This window comes from Elgaria multicarinata, chromosome 3 (assembly GCF_023053635.1).
Source record: "Elgaria multicarinata webbii isolate HBS135686 ecotype San Diego chromosome 3, rElgMul1.1.pri, whole genome shotgun sequence".
NCBI lineage: Eukaryota > Metazoa > Chordata > Lepidosauria > Squamata > Anguidae > Elgaria > Elgaria multicarinata.
This window is the reverse complement of record NC_086173.1, coordinates 50,553,144-50,572,362: the sequence shown is the minus strand read 5'-3', so window position 1 is coordinate 50,572,362 and position 19,219 is coordinate 50,553,144.

The following is a 19,219-nucleotide window of genomic DNA, read 5'->3' as shown; positions in this document are numbered from 1 at the left end:
ATATTTTTGCAAATTCATTACAACTTCAATGTATAAGAGGAGTTGTTGTGTTGTTGTTGTTTTGCTGGAAGACAGGGGCAACCACAATATATTATTGTGGTTTCTCACCTTTCCTGCTCCCATCTGCTGCACTTGGTCCTACCTGCATACAAGTATGACCATGGCATGTGTAGCAACTATGGGCAGTTTAATTGATATTAAGATTTACATCAGGGACTTTTGCAGTTGTGATAGCTAGCAGTTTTCTGTTCGTTATAAATGGGAACTTGAATTCTCGAGGATTCATGATTTCATGGAAGGGGTGGGCATGACCAATAGTTAGGAATGCTAGGAGTTGAAGTCCAAAACATCTGGAGATCTACATTCTGTCCACTCCTGGTTCTTCCTATTTCACAGGCTGAGGGCAGCATTCCAGTCTTGGGAAAGTTTCGGGGGCTGCATTTTAGTGGAGGACTGGGCTGAAGGCAAAACTCAGCCAACACAAAGTTGCAGACTAAACTCAAAATTCTCCACTGCTAGCAACACAACAGAGATGCAGCACAAATTCCCCCACTACAGAAGAAGCATCCCAGAATCCCAGCCAGCAGCAAAGCAAAGGTCCCAAAAATCTCTAGGGCACATCAGTTTCAGTCTGATATAGGGAGTTAACTACAGCAAGCCTGTAGAGCTCACTCTGATTGGAGCATGCTGTGAAAATAAATACGGCCATGTGTTCTAGCATATGGTGGAGATGAAAAGGTGGCGATATTGCATTGGTCTGCAACCGTACTCTCTGCACTGTGCCTTGTATGCATCTATAGATGGCTTAATGTGGTGTTGTGGGACTGCAGGGCAAAGTGGCAGGAGGATTACTCTATTTCAAATGCTGTACAGAATACTGCCCTGAGCAAACAGAGAATGATATGCACTGGGGTATTTTTTAATGCTTACATTGTCAGAACGAATGGAAAACTAGAAGCACAGAAATTGCGTATGATCTAACGTGCTTAAGATGATGGCAAATATAATCAGGCCTTTCCCGGATACTCTTCTAAATAAGAACATCTTTCTGCTGCCGTTTTTATGAACTTGCTGTAAATTGTTTTTAGACGGTTTGTTGTTTATTGCAATGTTATTGTGTGGGCTAGGCTATAAGCTACTTTGTCTGTGTTAAAATGATCCAGACATTATAGTGGAATTCTGATCTCCATGATAGAAAACACTGGCCTGGTTCAGACAACACGCTAAACCATGCTGCTTAACCACAAAATGGTTAAGGGAATGCATTCCCGTTAAGCAGCATGGTAACGTGTTGTCTGAACCAGGCCACTGAGTCAGTTCCTTAATACATTTAGCCCAGTATTGTTGACACTGGCTGGCAGCAATGGCTTGCCAGGGTTTCAGCCAGGATTTTTCCAGCCCTACCTGGATTTGTCGGGGATCGAACTTGGGACCTTCTGCATGCAAAGCTGATGCACTATCACTGAGCTACAGCTCAGTATGCAGTGGATGGGGGGTGGGGGAGAGTTTTTCTTTTAATGCTCCTCCATGGAAAACAGTCACAACCCTGCATGTAGTTAAAGAATACACCAGAGAAAGACATTTATTATAGCTAGTTTACTACAGTCAGGTTATGTTTTATGTGTGTGTGTAGTAGGGGAGGGGGACAGGCAAAATATGAAACTGCTCCTCATGAGTCTGAAATGGTACTGTATAGAATTCTATACACACCCACACCCACACCCACCCAGGTCTAGCACCTGATGCAGAGCAATGGACAGATGTCGAGTTCAGTCTCCCCCAACCTGGTGCCCTCCAAATGTGCTGGACTAAAACTCCCATCATGGTAAGCAGTAGGAAAGGGCTGGCCTAGCTGCACTGCAGGACAGTTTGTGTTCCAAGAGTGTGTATAACAACAATTTAGAGCTTTTGGTGAGGTAGTGAGTCCTATACAGAGGCCATCAATGGGGGAGGAAGCAGCAGCCAGGTACGTCTCCATTGGGCCTGGGCCGCCTCCCTCCTGCTGCCAACTGTCACTGCTGAACTTTGCAACTAAGAATCTAGTGCCTGAATTTGGTTTTCTCTCCCCTCCCCCCGCCTCCCAATCCTCTTTCCTTTTGTGTCATTTTTTAAAATGTAAGCTTGTGGGCAGGAACTGTCATAAGAAATATTTTTGTAAGCTGCCTTGGGAGCCTTTTTGGCTAAAGGGAAGGATAAAAATGCTAAAATAAATAAATAAATACATACATAAATAAAATATACCACACTTGGACTATTCAGGTCATTACAGTCTTCCAGGATAAGATGCTCCCCACTCATGTAAATGAACAAAACTTCACTGATTAGAGAGCTCTTTTAATTCCATTTGCAGCTAGTTAGAATTTCTCTGTCCTTATCTCTGTCCGTCTTTCCTTCATTTCCAGCAAGGGAATGCAACCAGAGCCAGGATCCTTTTTCATAGCTGACAGTTTATGAATATTTATAGAGGAATATTAAAAAATGGGCACCACAATACAGAATTAGTCACGGAGACTGTGATGGATTGAGAATGCTTGTTTCAGTGGGACGTGAGTTCTTCTTCTTCTGGATCCCCTGGGTTGGCGCGTGAAATGCTGGGCCTCACTGCTGACCTTTTCAAGCCCCAGCATTGGTGGGGCTCCCACATCCCAGCAGGTTCTTCTCTTCCACCCAGCATCCATCTTGCTGCATACCCAAGTTCACTGCCACCACTGGGAGTTTTCCTTCCAATGAAGACAGCAGCCACAGGCTTCCTAATCTGAATTGGGACCGTGGCGGAGGCAAAAATTTAAAGTCTCCTTTCCCCACCTCCACATCACAGTTCCAGTCTGGATCATGGAGCAGGTGGTGGTATTTGCTTAACTAACCTCCCCCCCACCCACACACAAAGCAATTACTAAATCCATGAATAACTCCAGAGTCTCTTTGACCCACAGAAATGAGTGTGCATGTGTGGGGCCAGGGATGCTTCATGTCTACTCCATGCATGGCAGCAGGTGGGGCAGCGTTGCACCCTGTAAAACAAATGGTGCCAATAATTAGAAATGGCCGAGCCTCCTCCTTTTCTAACAGCTCGGGCTCAATTCTCATAGCTTGCACACAATGCACGCCATTAAATCAAACTTGGAACACAAATGGAAACTGATTCAGAACTGAACGCTCATCTCCCAGTCCAGCCATAACATGGAATCTAATCCATCTAAAGTTGCGCTAGTCTCAATTTCTCCCTTGTGCTCACTGAACATTTCCATCTTTTCTCTCCTGCTGTCCATCTATTATATTATATTTAAAACCCACCTGCACTATTGTTAGGAAATTGACGAAGCTAACAGGTCTTGCGTTCGCTACACCGCCGTGCGGTATTATTGTTCCTTGGCCGAGACGGCTCTCTGTCCTGCTGGCCGGAGGAACACAAGTGAGTTGACGAAACTGGTCCCCTGGGTGGCAGTTTCATTGATGGCCGTTTTAATAATCTGGGAGCCTTGCTCAGGCATGTTCCTTTCTCCACGCTTTATGAGGAAGACAGGCCAAAACATATATCCATATTTATTAAAACAAAACAAAACAAAACAAAACCCACCACCACATATGCGGACAAACTCCAAACAAACATTTTGGTTTGTGCTGTGCAGAATACAGCAGAATTGCTTGGGAGGAGGAGGAGGAGGGAACACAGTTTTTGAGCTTCTAAGCGGGTGATGGAGACTGAGCCGAGAGTGAGAAATGAAACTTAATTGGGAAAATGAGTGCTAGACAGAGATATGGGGTACGAGCGTGCATGCATGTGTGTGTGTGTGTGTGTGTGTGTTATGGAGGAGTTCTACCCAGGGATTCATAGCCAATAACATATTTCGCCAGTGGGGTCTGGTCAGAAACAGGACAGAGACTTTTGGGACCATTCACTGCCGTTCCGGCCCAATTACTCTGCACTCTTGCCTTCCAAGCCCTGTCATAGAATCATAGAATCATAGAATAGCAGAGTTGGAAGGGGCCTACAAGGCCATCGAGTCCAACCCCCTGCTCAATGCAGGAATCCTCCCTAAAGCATCCCTGACAGATGGTTGTCCAGCTGCCTCTTGAAGGCCTCTAGTGTGGGAGAGCCCACAACCTCCCTAGGTAACTGATTCTATTGTCGCACTGCTCTAAGAGTCAGGAAGTTTTTCCTGATGTCCAGCTGGAATCTGGCTTCCTTTAACTTGAGTCCATTATTCCGTGTCCTGCACTCTGGGAGGATCGAGAAGAGATCCTGGCCCTCCTCTGTGTGACAACCTTTTAAGTATTTGAAGAGTGCTATCACGTCTCCCCTCAATCTTCTCTTCTCCAGGCTAAACATGCCCAGTTCTTTCAGTCTCTCTTCATAGGGCTTTGTTTCCAGACCCCTGATCATCCTGGTTGCCCTCCTCTGAACACGCTCCAGCTTGTCTGTGTCCTTCTTGAATTGTGGAGCCCAGAACTGGACGCAATACTCTAGATGAGGCCTAACCAGAGCCGAATAGAGAGGAACCCGTACCTCACGTGATTTGGAAGCTATACTTCTATTAATGCAGCCCAAAATAGCATTGGCCTTTCTTGCAGCCATATCGCACTGTTGGCTCATATTCAGCTTGCAATCTACAACAATTCCAAGATCCTTCTCGTTTGTAGTATTGCTGAGCCAAGTATCCCCCATCTTGTAACTGTGCCTTTGGTTTCTATTTCCTAAATGTAGAACTTGGCATTTATCCCTATTAAATTTAATCCTCTTGTTTTCAGCCCAGTACTCCAGCCTATCAAGATCACTTTGAAGTTTGTTTCTGTCTTCCAGGGTATTAGCTATGCCACCCAATTTTGTGTCATTTGCAAATTTGATCAGCGTTCCCTGCACCTCCTCGTCGAAATCATTAATAAAAATGTTGAAGAGCACTGGGCCCAGGACTGAGCCCTGTGGTACCCCACTCGTTGCCTCTCCCCAGTTTGAGAAGGTTCCATTGATAAGTACTCCGATTCTGTAGCCAACAGTCCTTCAACTGCAGTGACAAATATAGGTGTCCAGATGTGGCACTGAGCAAGCAGATGGCAAGGGGAATGATAAGAGGACTGGGGAGCAAATTGGGGAGAATACCTATGGCTTCCTTGGCTCCTGCTGCATATTGAAAGGTCTACATATGGTGGCCAGGGGTTCATCCGCACAGGTGTTTTGTGCCTGAATTGCTTCGGAGTGGCGGCAGGTGATCTACGTGATGCAGACGCCAATCTGATGCAATCCAGGGGCAAAGCCCCTGGCTTTGTAGGTCCTGTTGACCTACAAAGCTTTTCACTATCTAGCTCCTTCTTATCTCTCCTCTCTCCTCTCACACTATTGCCCCGCTCGTGCTCTTCGCTCCTCTGATGCCATGTTTCTCGCCTGCCCAAGGGTCTCTACTTCCCTTGCCTGGCTTCGTCCATTTTCTTCTGCTGCCCCTTATGCCTGGAACGCTCTTCCAGAACATTTGAGAACTACAAGTTCAACCGCAGCTTTTAAAGCTCAGCTAAAAACTTTTCTTTTTCCTAAAGCTTTTAAAACTTGATTTTGTTCTGACTTTATACTGTTAGTTTTACCCTACCCAGTGCCTGTTTACCCTACCCTGTGCCTGTTTGCATTCTCTTCCCCTCCTTAATGTTTTATTATGATTTTATTAGAATGTAAGCCTATGCGGCAGGGTCTTGCTATTTACTGTTTTACTCTGTACAGCACCATGTACATTGATGGTGCTATATAAATAAATAAATAAATAAATAATAATAATAATAATAATAATAATAAATAAAGCCCCAAAGCTCTGCTCTAAAAAAGTCGGGGACTTTTTTCTTAACAAGTCTGCGCCTTGTTAAGAAAGAAAAGAAATAAAGGGGGAATCCCACTAGGGAGGGAGCACCCTGTTCCTATCCCCTTGCTTTTTAAAAACAAACACACACACACACACACCGACTTTTTTTTTTTTTAAAAAAAAACCTTTCGAAGACGGGGCGCAAATGCTCCGAGGCAACCCTGGGCTAGTGGTGTTAGTGCTTGTGTGGGCAGGCGCCACGGCAGCGGCGGGAAAGCCCAGGACTGCACTCCTTCTGATGTAGATGGTCGGAAGGAGTGTCAATGTGGCTTGCACCGCCGGGCGCAGCATTAGTGACATCGTGAAGATGCGGGCCAGGTCAAAAGGTGGTAACTCTACCAGAGATGCAAAATTGACTTAAGCTAGGGATGGGGAACCTCTTCCAGTCTGGGGGCCAAATTCAATTTTAGAGAAGCTCTCGGGGTCCATATTCCAGTGGTGAGTGGGGCCAAAGGCAAAAAGGGGGCAGGGTCAAAATGCTAGCTTAAAGCTTGCCAGTAGCTAAGCCTTAGGAGAAGCATCTCAACCTTTTAGAATTGGGTGAGGGAGGGAAACATACAAAAGCCATTAAGCCATTAAACAATCAGCCACCAGGGGGGAAAGGTTGAGGCCCGGAAGGGGGCATGGTTTCTGGAGAACCCTGGAGGGCTGGATCGGGACCTCAGGTGGGTTGGATTTGGGGTTCAACGCCCTGAATTAAATTGGTTATTTATTTATTTATTTATTTATTTATTGCATCTTCCATCTTTTCTATCTGAATGCGATATTTTCTAGATGAAATCAGAGATGTTTTACAGTGTAAGTCAAACCTACCCAGAGTCACTTTTAAGATACTTTTTGTTCTCGGGAAGTTAGGGCCAGTGTATGGTTATGCCATACACTCTCCATAGGGAGAGGCGGGTAACAAACAAACAAACAAACAAATAAATAATAATGCGTTCAGCAGAATCAAGAGGTACATTTTCCCTAGGTTGTACGGCTCCAGGCTTCAAATGAGAGAATTGCTTTGCTTGTTTGTACGTTCCCCTATGAAAACACCCCTCCCTGAAGCCTGAAGTGGTGCTGTTTGTTTCTGTTGATTGTATAACCCCTGATTCTCAGACAGGGTTGCCAACTGCTGGAGAGAGAAGCAAACAAAAGATAAAGAGGATCTGTTTGTTTCAAATTGTTTATGCATTACTGTAGTGGGGGAACATGGCAGCAACTGCATTTACGTTTCACACCTTGAAGGACTAGCAGAGGCCTGTTGTAATTCTGTTCAAATATACCTAAAGCTGTATTTGTTGACACTCACTGAACACTGAAGACATTTCTGGTTCTTTAGTTGTTAGCAGAGAGACCAGTTATCTGTGTCTGTTTGACAGCAAAACTACTGGAGGAAGTCTCCCTGTGTATTGCCTTGTCTGCCTTCCAGTGTTGCCAGATTATCAATTTGTAAGCCTCTTGTTCTAGGGCCTCAAACCTCCCACTTTTTTGTTTAGGAGTCCTATTCGGAGGGGTGTGTGGGTTGGGAGAGAAACTTTAACCTCCAACAGCATCCTCTTTTTTCTCACACAGAAGCCCCATAAACCACTTCACCTCAACAAAGTGCTTGGGAACAACACAATGACCAGACATCTTAGGGATTTCTCTTTTCACCTCAGTCAGCAGTGACCCCCAGACATATCACCGAGCCTAGTTTAAAGTGGTGTAAGGTTCCATCTCTTGGGTTATCTTCTCCCCTACCTCACCTGCTCTCCTAAAAAAGAACGCCCTCAGCCCATTCCATTTCATTACGTTTATGGGGTGGGTGGGGCGGAATCCTGATGTAGCTGCGAGTTGGTGGCTGCATCATAACACAGCGCCACTGTGCAGCCATGATAGGGTACACAGGGTGTACAGAGAAGCCTCCGGACACAGTACTCCAGGACAAGTCTAGTCTAAGCAGAATTGAGCAGCACCCTTCGCCGTTTCTAGTCCTCATGTGAAATCTCCATGTTGTTCATGCCTGGGTGAAGAGGAGTTAGTGGAGGCTGGAGACTGAGAGAAAACATTAATTATTTTCTCATCAGTGGCTAGCTTGCAGACTGAGTAGTTTATTTTTAAACATGCTTTCGTGGAGTTTTTTGTTTTTGTTTGTTTGTTGCCCCAAGCAACAAAGCCAAGTCTGGATGGTAACTCTTTTTGCCTTCCTCTGACATGAACATGACCAGACAGTTCCATTTTACAAGAGATTGATGAAGAGCATGTTCAAGTCCGGAGGCTCGTTTAGCCTCCTTTAGCCTTGCGATAATTGTGGTATCTAAGTAATTAACCTCTAGTGACAGATGTCCAAAGTCCTGACTGGCTGTTGTAGATCAGCTGTTTTGTGTGCTTCTTTCAGAAGGTAGATTTATTTATTTGTTTATTTTTAATGTGAGTCCATCTGATTTACGGATTCCAGATGAATAAAATATGCCATGGTCTAATCAGGTCACCCTCTTACACACTTACCTGGGAGTAAGTTTCATTGACCTTCATGGGACTTACTTTTTCAGAGGAGGAAGGTGAAGCATTCTCTGTGTCCAAAAATCTTTTGCCTTTTCCCAAAACTGCCACTTTGTCTCCAAACATACAGCTATGCTCTGGGTTTTGAAAAGTTCCATATTGAAAGTTGTCCTTTGAATGGAAACCTTACCTCGTAAAAGTATACAATTTTGAGTAAATTTGTTAACATGGGAGAAAACAGCATTTCCCAATTAAATTATTTTTCTTGGAGGTCTAGCTTTGAGAGTGAAAATGAATAAATTTGCTGGAATGTCATGAAAGTGGAAGACAGCTTGACCCTAGTAGATTTTCAAAACATACTAAGCATTGCTGTTAGCCTTGTCGATATTTAGTGAGAGAACATCTCTCTACTTATACAAAGCACTCTGGGCTTGTGTTAAATGACTAGAGGGTAGAATATTCCTGTGTGAATTAACAGAAACCTCCTCACTTTTCTCTGGGATGGAAATGCTTGTGTAAATAATAACACTTGCTATGTGACTCCATCAAGAGGGGCAGGTTATCCCTTTCTTAGAGGAAGGGCATAGACGTGCCTTCCCCAACCTGGTGTCCTGAAGGAACTCTTGGACTACAACTTCCATAACCCTGACAATTGGTCACGTTGGCTGAAGGTGTTGGGAATTGTGGTCAAACACATCTGGAGGTAGGGATGTACGGATTTTGTTAAACCTGTTCTGTCTGTGTTTTGCACATTGTCTTTTGTTCTGTTGCCTGCTCATAAACAGAACTGGATTTTTTTATATGAGTATTTTGTTAATCTTGCACACTTGCACATTTGCAAATGAAGAAAATTGCGCAAATCCCCCCCCCCAATTATTATTTTTTAAAACAGTTCACAAGTCTGTGGCATCTGGGCAACTTGGAAAAGGTTGGTCGGCTACAGAATCCAAAGGTCAGATTCATAGAAGTATGAACTCATTTGGATCCGTTGTAGATTCCTCTATCCCTATGGAAGGCACCAGGTTGTGGATGTGTGGCATAGATAGTACATCTAAGTCAACTCCTTGCCAGGAGGAAATGTAGAACATATTGGGCAATATTATACGAAAATATCTTACGTAAGAATACGGTAGTGTAAGGCTTATTACTTGAGATCTACCAGACCGATTTACTCATTTTTTTGTTTTACACTGAAGCTTGAGCAGCGTAGATGTGCAGAAAAATTTGAAAGCTCAAAAAAAGTTCAAAGCTCGAGCTTTAATAGCAATTAATTTCCTCTGCCCCATCTCCAGCAGCGGGATGACAAACAGCCCTGCTTGGCCAATCCCTCACATGGTTAGGCTGTCACTGCCAGCGGAGAGGGGGGAAAGGACAGAGGTAGCCAATCAAGGTGTGTGTGACAGAGGAGGTGGGGCTGCACCACAAGCAAATTTCAGAGGGGGGATTCACTATGCATGAGCCACATTTGCATTATTCATGAGCCCCCGTATGGTGAAGCGACTGAGGGGCTAAACACACACACACACACACACACACACAGGGAAAGGAGCAGGACATGGGTTTTACCCTAATGTGTAATGAGTCTTAGTGATAACTGAAAGCACAATCCTATACATGTTTTCTCAAAAATAAGTCCTACCGAGTTTAATGGGGCATACTTCCAAGTCATGGACTGCAGTCCTAAATATGCTCTGTAGAAAGTAAGCTGCCCTGTACTCAGTACGGTTGACTTCTGAGTAAATAGGTTTTTGATTTAGCAGATGGTAAATTATACAAATCTCTATGTATTATCACGTATTTTGTGAACAAATACTTACAAAATACATCAATGAGGGCAGGAGTCCGAAATGAGAAGGAGGGGGAGAATAGCCCCCGGATCCTCCTACATTTGACAACCTTTTCCACAGAAGGCAATGTAGAGCACCCATAGCAATCGTGTCTACTCAGAAGTAATTCCCATTAAGTTGAGTGGGGCTTAGTCCCAGGAAAGTGGGTAGAGGATTGTTCTCTTAACGAGCATGCTTGCCTTTCTGCCTGCACACTATGCCACCTATCACCCTTTGAAACCTTCTTACTCTGTTGTCTTGGATTTACATGGAATATTGTGAATAAACCCAATATGAATTTGATATGAAACATTCTACTGCAATGGGGGAATCATAGAATAGTAGAGTTGGAAGAGGCCTATAAGGCCATCGAGTCCAACCCCTGCTCAACACAGGGACAAAAGACCCCCTAGGTGGTGATGGCTAACAACTGCTGTTGTCCCTGACTATCGGCCATGTTGACTGGGGCTGATGGGAGTTGGACTCCAACAACTTCTGGGAGACCACAGGTTCTCCCATCCCTGGTTTACTCTCTTCTCTGTCCTACTCACACATCTGCATTTCCTAGCATGTTAGCTGATGTTCCAAAGCTCACATACTGTAGGGCAGTGTTCCCCAACCCAGTGCCCTCCAGATGTTGCTGGACTTCAACTCCCATCAGTCCCAGCTAGTATAGCCAATATTTAGGGATGCTGGGAATTGTAGTCCAACAACATCTGGAGCTCACCAACTTGGGGAAAGCTGATGTAGGCATTCCCCCTTTGCTAAGATTTCTGTAGTTCCAATTATTTTCAATGTCAAAAATACATACGCTCTTGCATACACACACACACACACACACACACACACTTCAGTCCCTCATGAGAAATGTCAGGCAAGAGGTGAACTGATGTATGCTAATCCACTGTGACAGCGGTTTTCATAGCCTGTAAGTATCTTTATCAAAGCTGTGACCCAATCTGTCAACAAACCTGACAAGGGATGGAGACCTTGTTTGGACAGGAGTGACTTCATCGCAGGTCGGATAGCGGGATGTGGGAGAGAGAGAGTCATAAATACTTCAAGAAGACAGGCATGCACTGTAATTGCCATCAAATCACATACACCGGGGACTGAAACTCGGTTCTGAGAAATGAAGCTCCTTTCCTCAAAATATAATGTGTAAAACCTTCGAATCATCAAACTCGAAGACGGGAAAGGATTGGAGTGTTATATAGTCCAACCCTATGGAACAAAGCGTAATCTGTGCTGAATGTAATGGCTGTCATGCAGTTATGTTCTTCATCCTTTTTTCCCTTCTAAAGTAAATCAGATAATTCCCCCCCGCTTAGTTGTATTATTCAAACCCAGCACAAGTCTCAACCCTTTCCCTACAAAATAATTGCACTGGAGAAGCAAACATGTGAATGTGATATCACATGTCAAGCCACTCTGCTTCCCTTGTCACCGCTTTGCTACTCCCTCCTTATCCTTGGCACAAGACATACGTTATGAATGGCCCCGCTTATATAAAGTCTAAAATAAACTGTCAACAAAGAAATTGGGGTCAGATAACCTTTGGATGATGTACATATAGGAAATATGAAAGACTTCAGAAGATGTTCAGTATCATCCCAAGCGTGTTTATGCAAGAGTAACTCCCAAGACATTCATTCGGACTTACTCCCTAGTAAGTGTGCATGGAGTCACAGCCTTAAGCTCTATGATAAGGTTTTAAAGAAGGTCTGTCAAATCTCTTTCAGCCCCAGGGCCAAACTCAGTTTCAGAGAAGCTCTTGCGGAGGGCATTCCAGTGGGGTGGGTGGGACGAAAGGCAAAAGGGGGTGGGCCCCAAATACCCCCCCCCAAACCCAGCTTAAAGCTCATACTGCCAGTAACTCAGTCTAAGAAGAGGTATTTCTACCTTTTAAAAATGCATGAAATCCATAATACCACCAAATGATTGGTGGTTGGGAAAAGGGGATGAGGCCAGGGAATGGGGGAGGAGCCATCTGGGGAATCCTGGAAGGCTGGATTGGAGCCCCAGATGACCACATTTGGCCCATGGGCCTGAGGTTCAACACCCCTGTTTTGAAGTTATCCAAAACAACAACAACAGCAACAACAAGAAGAAAGTCTGGTTACTTATCATCCGTTTGTAGTGATCACTTCTTGTCTTCAATTTTAACAATGGCTGTAAATTCCCTTGTTTTGACAATTAGCTTAATGATCTAGAAAGCAAATAACTTATGACTCAGGTTCAACCCAAAAGGTGAGTGGTTCTGGGTGGTTCTGCATGCCAGTTTCTTTGGCTCAGAGCAGTCATTTGACCGGTTTTCACACTTGTCGGGCCCAATGTTCTCTGGAGATGAGGAGAAGACGTACTCATGCTTGTTTCTCTAGCCGAGCTGTAGCTGGACTCTCCTGGAAGCCTCTTACATAAAGCATAAATATTTAAAGATGAAAAATGTTTCCTCTTGGAGGATTGCAGACACACACACACTTAAAACTATGTTCTGATCACAGTTCTTGAGGGAAGAGATTGAGCACTGTGGAATTAAGGGGCAAAGTTGAGTTACTGGGGCAGCATTGCTGGCATGATAGAAGGTTTGGTTCTACAATAATAATTGGCAGATCTGAACATGCTAGAAATGTTGCTCATTCGTGGCTTTTCTGAATGAATGGCAGCACCTTAGGTTCCTGACACACATTACTACAGAGCAGCTTGCCTGTGTGAGTAGGAAGGAGGTGCGCAGTGCAACTCCACTTGTGGTGCATCAAACTCCCACCCAGCATCATGGGAGGCATCAGCTTCTGCCTTCTTAGTTAATAATAGCTTCTAGAATGCTGGATCAGCAGGAAAGGGATAATTACCCTGCCTCTCTATTCCTCAAACTCAGAAGTATCCTCATCTACCTGGCCTGAATGTGCTGATATTAATTGCACTATTGTTTACATCATGGATGGGCAGAAGGTAGTCTGAGAACAACTGGTAGAGAGATTTTAGGTGGACCACTTTGTGCCTACTGGTTGCTGGAATTTGGGCAAAAACTATGTGGACCTTGAGCTGATCAAGAAAGTTACTGCTGATAATTACAAGCCAGATTGCATGGATACTTAGGTGGAGCCCTTAACACGGATTGATAATATGCAGAGGCCAGCAGCAATGTATGGCTCTTCAGATAGCATTAGACTGCATTTCCCATCAGTCCTAGTCAGCATAACCAATGGTGAGGGATGATGGGAGGTGTAGTCATACAACATTTGGAAGGCTGCAAGTTGCCTACCTCTGAATTATGCCTTTACTTGAGAACCAGTGTGGTGTCGTTGTTAGACTGTTGGACTGGTCTAGGACTCCGGAGATCCAGGTTCTAGTCCCCACTTGGCAATGAAACCCACTCCCAGCCTAACCTACCTCACTGTGGGGATAAAATGAAGAAGAGGAGGATCCTGAAAGATGCCTTGGGTTCCTTGCAAGAATGAAAGGGGAGGGGGAAGGCAGGATGTAATAATAAAAACTGTGAAAGTGTTCTCGAGGGTGCTGCCTTGCTTTGTACATGTAAATCACCAGTGGTCCATAAGATTCATGTTAAAAATAAAAAGTAGACCATGAACAATTGAAGTCAGCTCAACCTTGGTTTACATGATCTACAATTGGAAATGTATGTAGCAGTGGTGGGGGACATATGGTCCTCCAGATGTTATTGGACTGCAGTTCTCATCCAGCGTAACTGATGGTAAGGGATGATAGGTGCTGCAGTTCAACAACTTCTGGACGGCCACATGTTCCCCATCCCTAATATGTAGGAAGGGAGTGAGTTCTATTGTGGGATTTACTTCTGAGTAGGACTGGGATGATAGCTTGTTAAATGTTGGTGTCCTCTGAGACAAGAAAAGGTTACTTGATGATTGAATGTCTTCATTTGAGATCGCTATCTCTGAATACATGACAGTGCTGTGTTCCTTCTTGGACATGGGGCAGCTCCCTGAAATCTATTTATTTATTATTTATTTATTTATTACATTTCTATACCACCCAATAGCCGAAGCTCTCTGGGCGGTTCACAAAAATTAGAACCATTGTAAGACAACCAACAGGTTAAAAGCACAAATACAAAATACAATATAAAAAGCACAACCAGAATAAAAACCACACAGCAAAATTGATATAAAATTAAAATACAGAGTTAAAACAGTAAAATTTAAATTTAAGTTAAAATTAAGTGTTAAAATACTGAGAGAATAAAAAGGTCTTCAACTGGCGACAAAAGTAGTACAGTGTAGGCCCCAGGCGGACCTCTCTGGGGAGCTCATTCCACAACCGGGGTGCCACAGCGGAGAAAGCCCTCCTCCTAGTAGCCACCTGCCTCACTTCCTTTGGCACGGGCTCTTAAGGTAGATGACCTTAAGGTCTGGGCAGGTACATATGGGAGGAAGCATTCCTTCAAATAACCTGGCCCCAAACCTTTTAGGGCTTTGAATGTCAATACCAGCATTTTGAATTGGGCCTAGACCTGGACTGGCAGCCAATGAAGTTGTATAAGGACTGGCGTAATGTGATCTCGCCGGCCAGTTCCTGTTAGTAAACAGGCTGCCCTGTTTTGTACCAGCTGAAGCTTCTGGACCGTTTTCAAAGGCAGCCCCACGTATAACGCATTGCAGTAATCCAAACGAGAGGTTATCAGAGCCTGAATAACTCTAGCTAGGCTATCTCTGTCCAGATAAGGGTGTAGTTGGTATATCAACCTAAGCTGATAAAAGGTGCTCTTTGCCACTGAGTTCACCTGTGCCTCAAGTGACAGTTCTGGATCCAAGAGCACCCCCAAACTACGGACCCAATCCTTTAGGGAGAGTGCTGGTCCACTAACGCTGGTGCTCCAGATAGCCTGCCTGCCTTTCCCCAGGATGAATCAGAATTGTACTCTTCTTTCTCTACACCCTCCCTTCATGTCCTTCACCCCCGTGTGACCACTCCTGCTCCTCTCTTTCTTCCTTTGTTCCATGACACTTCAGGACACATCTGCTCATAGAATGGCATTAATGTGTTTTATCTCCTTTGGACTCCCCTGTTCCCAAGCTCTCAGGAAGAATAGAGCTATTTTATTACAGAGGACTGAATTAAGGTTTTGGGAGCTGGGAACATTTGTATAGATGCTCCATGAAGGTTTGGCGCCTTTGTGCAGGCTTTGTTCTTCTCTGTAGCTCTTCCTCGGCTTCAGTCTGGGGCTGGAGGGCAAAGCAGAGACTGCACTCCTCATGAAGCACTTGGAGGGAGGGGCAGCCAGGTGACCTCTTTTACAGAGGAGCATCCTCTGTTTGAAGGGCTGCCCTGAACAATTCCAGTTGCAAGATAAAGAACTATCAGATCTGTTGCTCATCCACAGTTAGCCCAACAGACTGAACAAACAGGCGCACTTTGACGAGATGTATTGTATTTCTATTTAAATTATAATAATGATTTCTAGATTTGCATCGATACGTATAAATGAGCCCATGCAAATGTTATGTGAATCACTGTCTTCTTTTTTTTGGGTGTGTGTGTGACACATTTCCTTCTTTTTGGGGCAATTCATGAATAGTCACCCCAGCAGGTGAGGGACTGAAAGTGAAACCCTTTGAACAGTATCAGATATAATGGCGCAACACAGGAAGCTGACTGATATGGAGAGAGACCATTGGTCTATGTAGGTCAGTATTGTCTACACCAGGGGCAGGCAACTGAAATTGAGTGGGGGACCAGATGACCCCAACCCAGCCCTCCATGTGACAAATGATGTTAAAGGGACAGGGCCATGTCCCCTGACGTCAAATGCAGGGCCACAGCCCTGGATGTCCTTTAGTCTCCAGTGGGTGTGTTGGGAGGATGACTCTTTTGGCACATTTGCCAAGAACCAGCTTTGCTACACACATGGCTTCTTCCATTGGCAGGCATGTCCACCAGGAAGCTCAGAGGGCTGCATTGGGATCCCAGCAGGCTGGATTTGGTCCCCAGATATGAGGCTTTACACCCCTTGGCTGACAGCAGCTCTTCAGGACTTTGGCCAGGTGTTGTTCCCATCTCATCCCTCCCTAGCCTGGAAACTTTTTCATGCAAAAGGTGTGCTCTTCCACTGAATGATGGAGACAGGGATTCCTGTTACCTTCAATAATTTGCGTTGAAGCAGGAATTTTAGCAGATGCAGCTTTTCTCATCCCTGAATGAGAAACATCCGCAAACATTTTCTCTTCCACCTAATTATGATAAAGGTACCAAGATATTATCTTTTGCAGAGGATCCACCACCTTCATGGGGGCATCTTGTTTGTGACTCTTCCATGCATGCAAACGTATTTATTTATTTATTTATTTATTTATTTAGAATATTTATATATCGCTCCCCATTGAAAAATTTCGGAGCGGTGTACAAGGTAAAATGAAAATAAAAACAGAATACAACAGTTAAAACAAAATTTAAAAAGAAGCAATAATCAGAAATCCAAGGCTGCATGTTAAAGAAAGGCTTCTTGGAATAAAGATGCTTTCAGGAGGCGCCGAAAGGAGTACAAGGTTGGAGCCTGCCTGACCTCCAGAGGCAGGGAATTCCACAGGAGGGGCGCCACCACACTGAAGGCTCTTCCCCTGGTGGACTCCAATCGGAGGATGGATCTAGGTGGAACCACCAGGAGCAAGCCCTCGGATGACCTCAGTGACTGGGCAGGTTGGTAAGGGAGAAGGCGCTCTCTCAGGTATCCTGGTCCCAAGTTGTTTAGGGCTTTGTACACAAGTACAAGAACCTTAAACCTGGCCCGGTAGCGAATAGGCAGCCAGCGCAGTTCCCTCAGCAGAGGAGTTACATGCTGGAAAGGGGCAGCTCCAGACAACAGCCGAGCTGCAGCATTCTGCACTAGCTCCAGCTTCCGGAGCAGCTTCAAGGGCAGCCCCACATAGAGCACATTGCAATAATCCAATCTTGAGGTTACCAATGCCTGTACCACCGTGGTCAAGCTATCCTTGTCCAGGAGAGGCCGTAGTTGGCGAACCAACCGAAGATGGTAAAAGGCATTCCGAGCCGTGGCGGCTACTTGAGCCTCCAATGACAGAAATGGGTCTAAGAGTACCCCCAAACTACGAACCTGTTCTTTCAGAGGCAGAGCAACCCCATCCAGAACAGGCAATGAGCCTGTCTCCCGGACTCGGGAACCACCACTCTGGCATTTGCCACATAGAGGGGATCCGAGCCGGATTTTCATTTTGTGTTTCCTGAGCCATGTCTCCTACCAAGACCTTCAACAACAAGACGACACTGCAAAGTGAAATGTTATTATCTTGCTCTGTGAGCAATCCTTTTTATCTGATACTGTGAAATGTTGAGGGTTAAATTCAGGTGGGGATCATGAAGTCATTAACCAGGGGTTGTGGGTTAAGGATAAAAGAATAGTGGAGGGCAGACAATGGAAAGAACAGAACAGAACAGGTGAAGGTTAGCACCCCTAACAAGATATGATAGCAATCATCTCGCCTTTACAAATGGCTCCTGACAAGAGCTGTTCGTTCACTACTAGTGAGTAAAACAAATACTCTGGCACACTCTGAAGTGGTGCTGTGACCTTTTCACCACCTTCACTGTTGGTGGGTTGATGTGCTGAGTATATCAGAGGCCGGACGGCTCAAACTGCGATGGGCAAGGACCCCGGGAAGAAGCACTCTCTTTGAGTACTGTGAAAGGGACCCATCTGGCTGAATAATCAGGTCATCCTCAGCTAGAGAAAAGGCAAGGATTTTGATACCTAAGCCGGCAAGAAGGTGAAATGAGACACTGCGCTGAGTTTAAGGCACGGTTGAAATAACTTGATGGTTGCTCCACATGAATCTGAAAGTGGCTGTGTGCACCATGGGCACTCTTGACATTTCCCATAATGTGAGAGCCAGAGATGCAACCTGGGCCCTTCTATATGCAAAGATTGTGATCCAGTACTGAGCTACAACCCTTCCTATACCGTGAAGTAACAGGGATTGCATGGGTGATGGATACAAGCTTCTGGGAAATGAAACTGCAAGGGTGCTAGCTACAGAAGCCTTTGCTCTGGGCCAGTGTTCCCCAGGCTTCTAATGTTTGAGGCATACTTTTTGTACCTCCATGTTTGTCTTGTATTCTTTTAAATATTTGTAATGTATTTTATATTTTTGACCGTTTGCAGTCTTTTAACAGCCTGTAATCCACCCAGACAACATTGGTTATTGGGTGGATTAAAAACTTATTAAAATACATAAATATTGCTGTTTTATTCTTATGAAAAAGCTCATATTTAGCAGGTGATTGAGGATCTGCTGGCTTCTGCAACACCAGCTGAGCCCCTTCCCCTGCTGCACACACCCAGATCAGGACGTGCGTGGTGTGGGAAGCAGGAGCCCAACTTGGAGAATTTTAAAAAATGTGGGCAGGGCTGGGGCAATGATGTCATAAGGATGGGGCTTCAGCGTGGGACCCCTTGATGTCATCTGGCCTGCCAGCTCAATATGGGGTTATAATCCAGCCCCTAGACCAAAAGTGGTTGCCCTCCCTTGCTATCCTGTTATGCTATTCTCTGTATAGGTTCCTAATTAGAAGCAGGCAAACCCAGAGCCATAACTCATGCAGAGGTGCAAGAGGCAGGCTCTCCTGAAAGCAGGTGGTTCTGCAGGGTCTCCACCTTGGGAGCGGCTGAATGATCCAACCATGCCTGATGCAGACTCACAAAGGCTGATTGCAAGGTGCATAGGCAGAGCCAGGCAGGCTGGGCATTTCTTGTACAGCCTGTCTGAAGTAGAAGTATAGACTATGAATACAGACTGGGGAGATTTCCGGAGCCAGTGTGGTATAGTGGCTAAGGTGTTGGACTGGGAGTTGGGAGATCCGGGTTCTAGTCCCCACTCGGCCATGGAAACCCACTGGGTGACTTTGGGCCAGTCACAGACTCTCAGCCCAACCCACCTTATAGGGTTGTTGTTGTGAGGATAAAATGGAGAGGAGGAGGATTATGTATGCCGCCTTGGGTTCCTTGGAGGAAAAAAGGTGGGATATAAATGTAATAAATAAATAAATTTCTGTCTGGGAGGGGTGTAATGCACAGGACAGAACTCTCCCTCC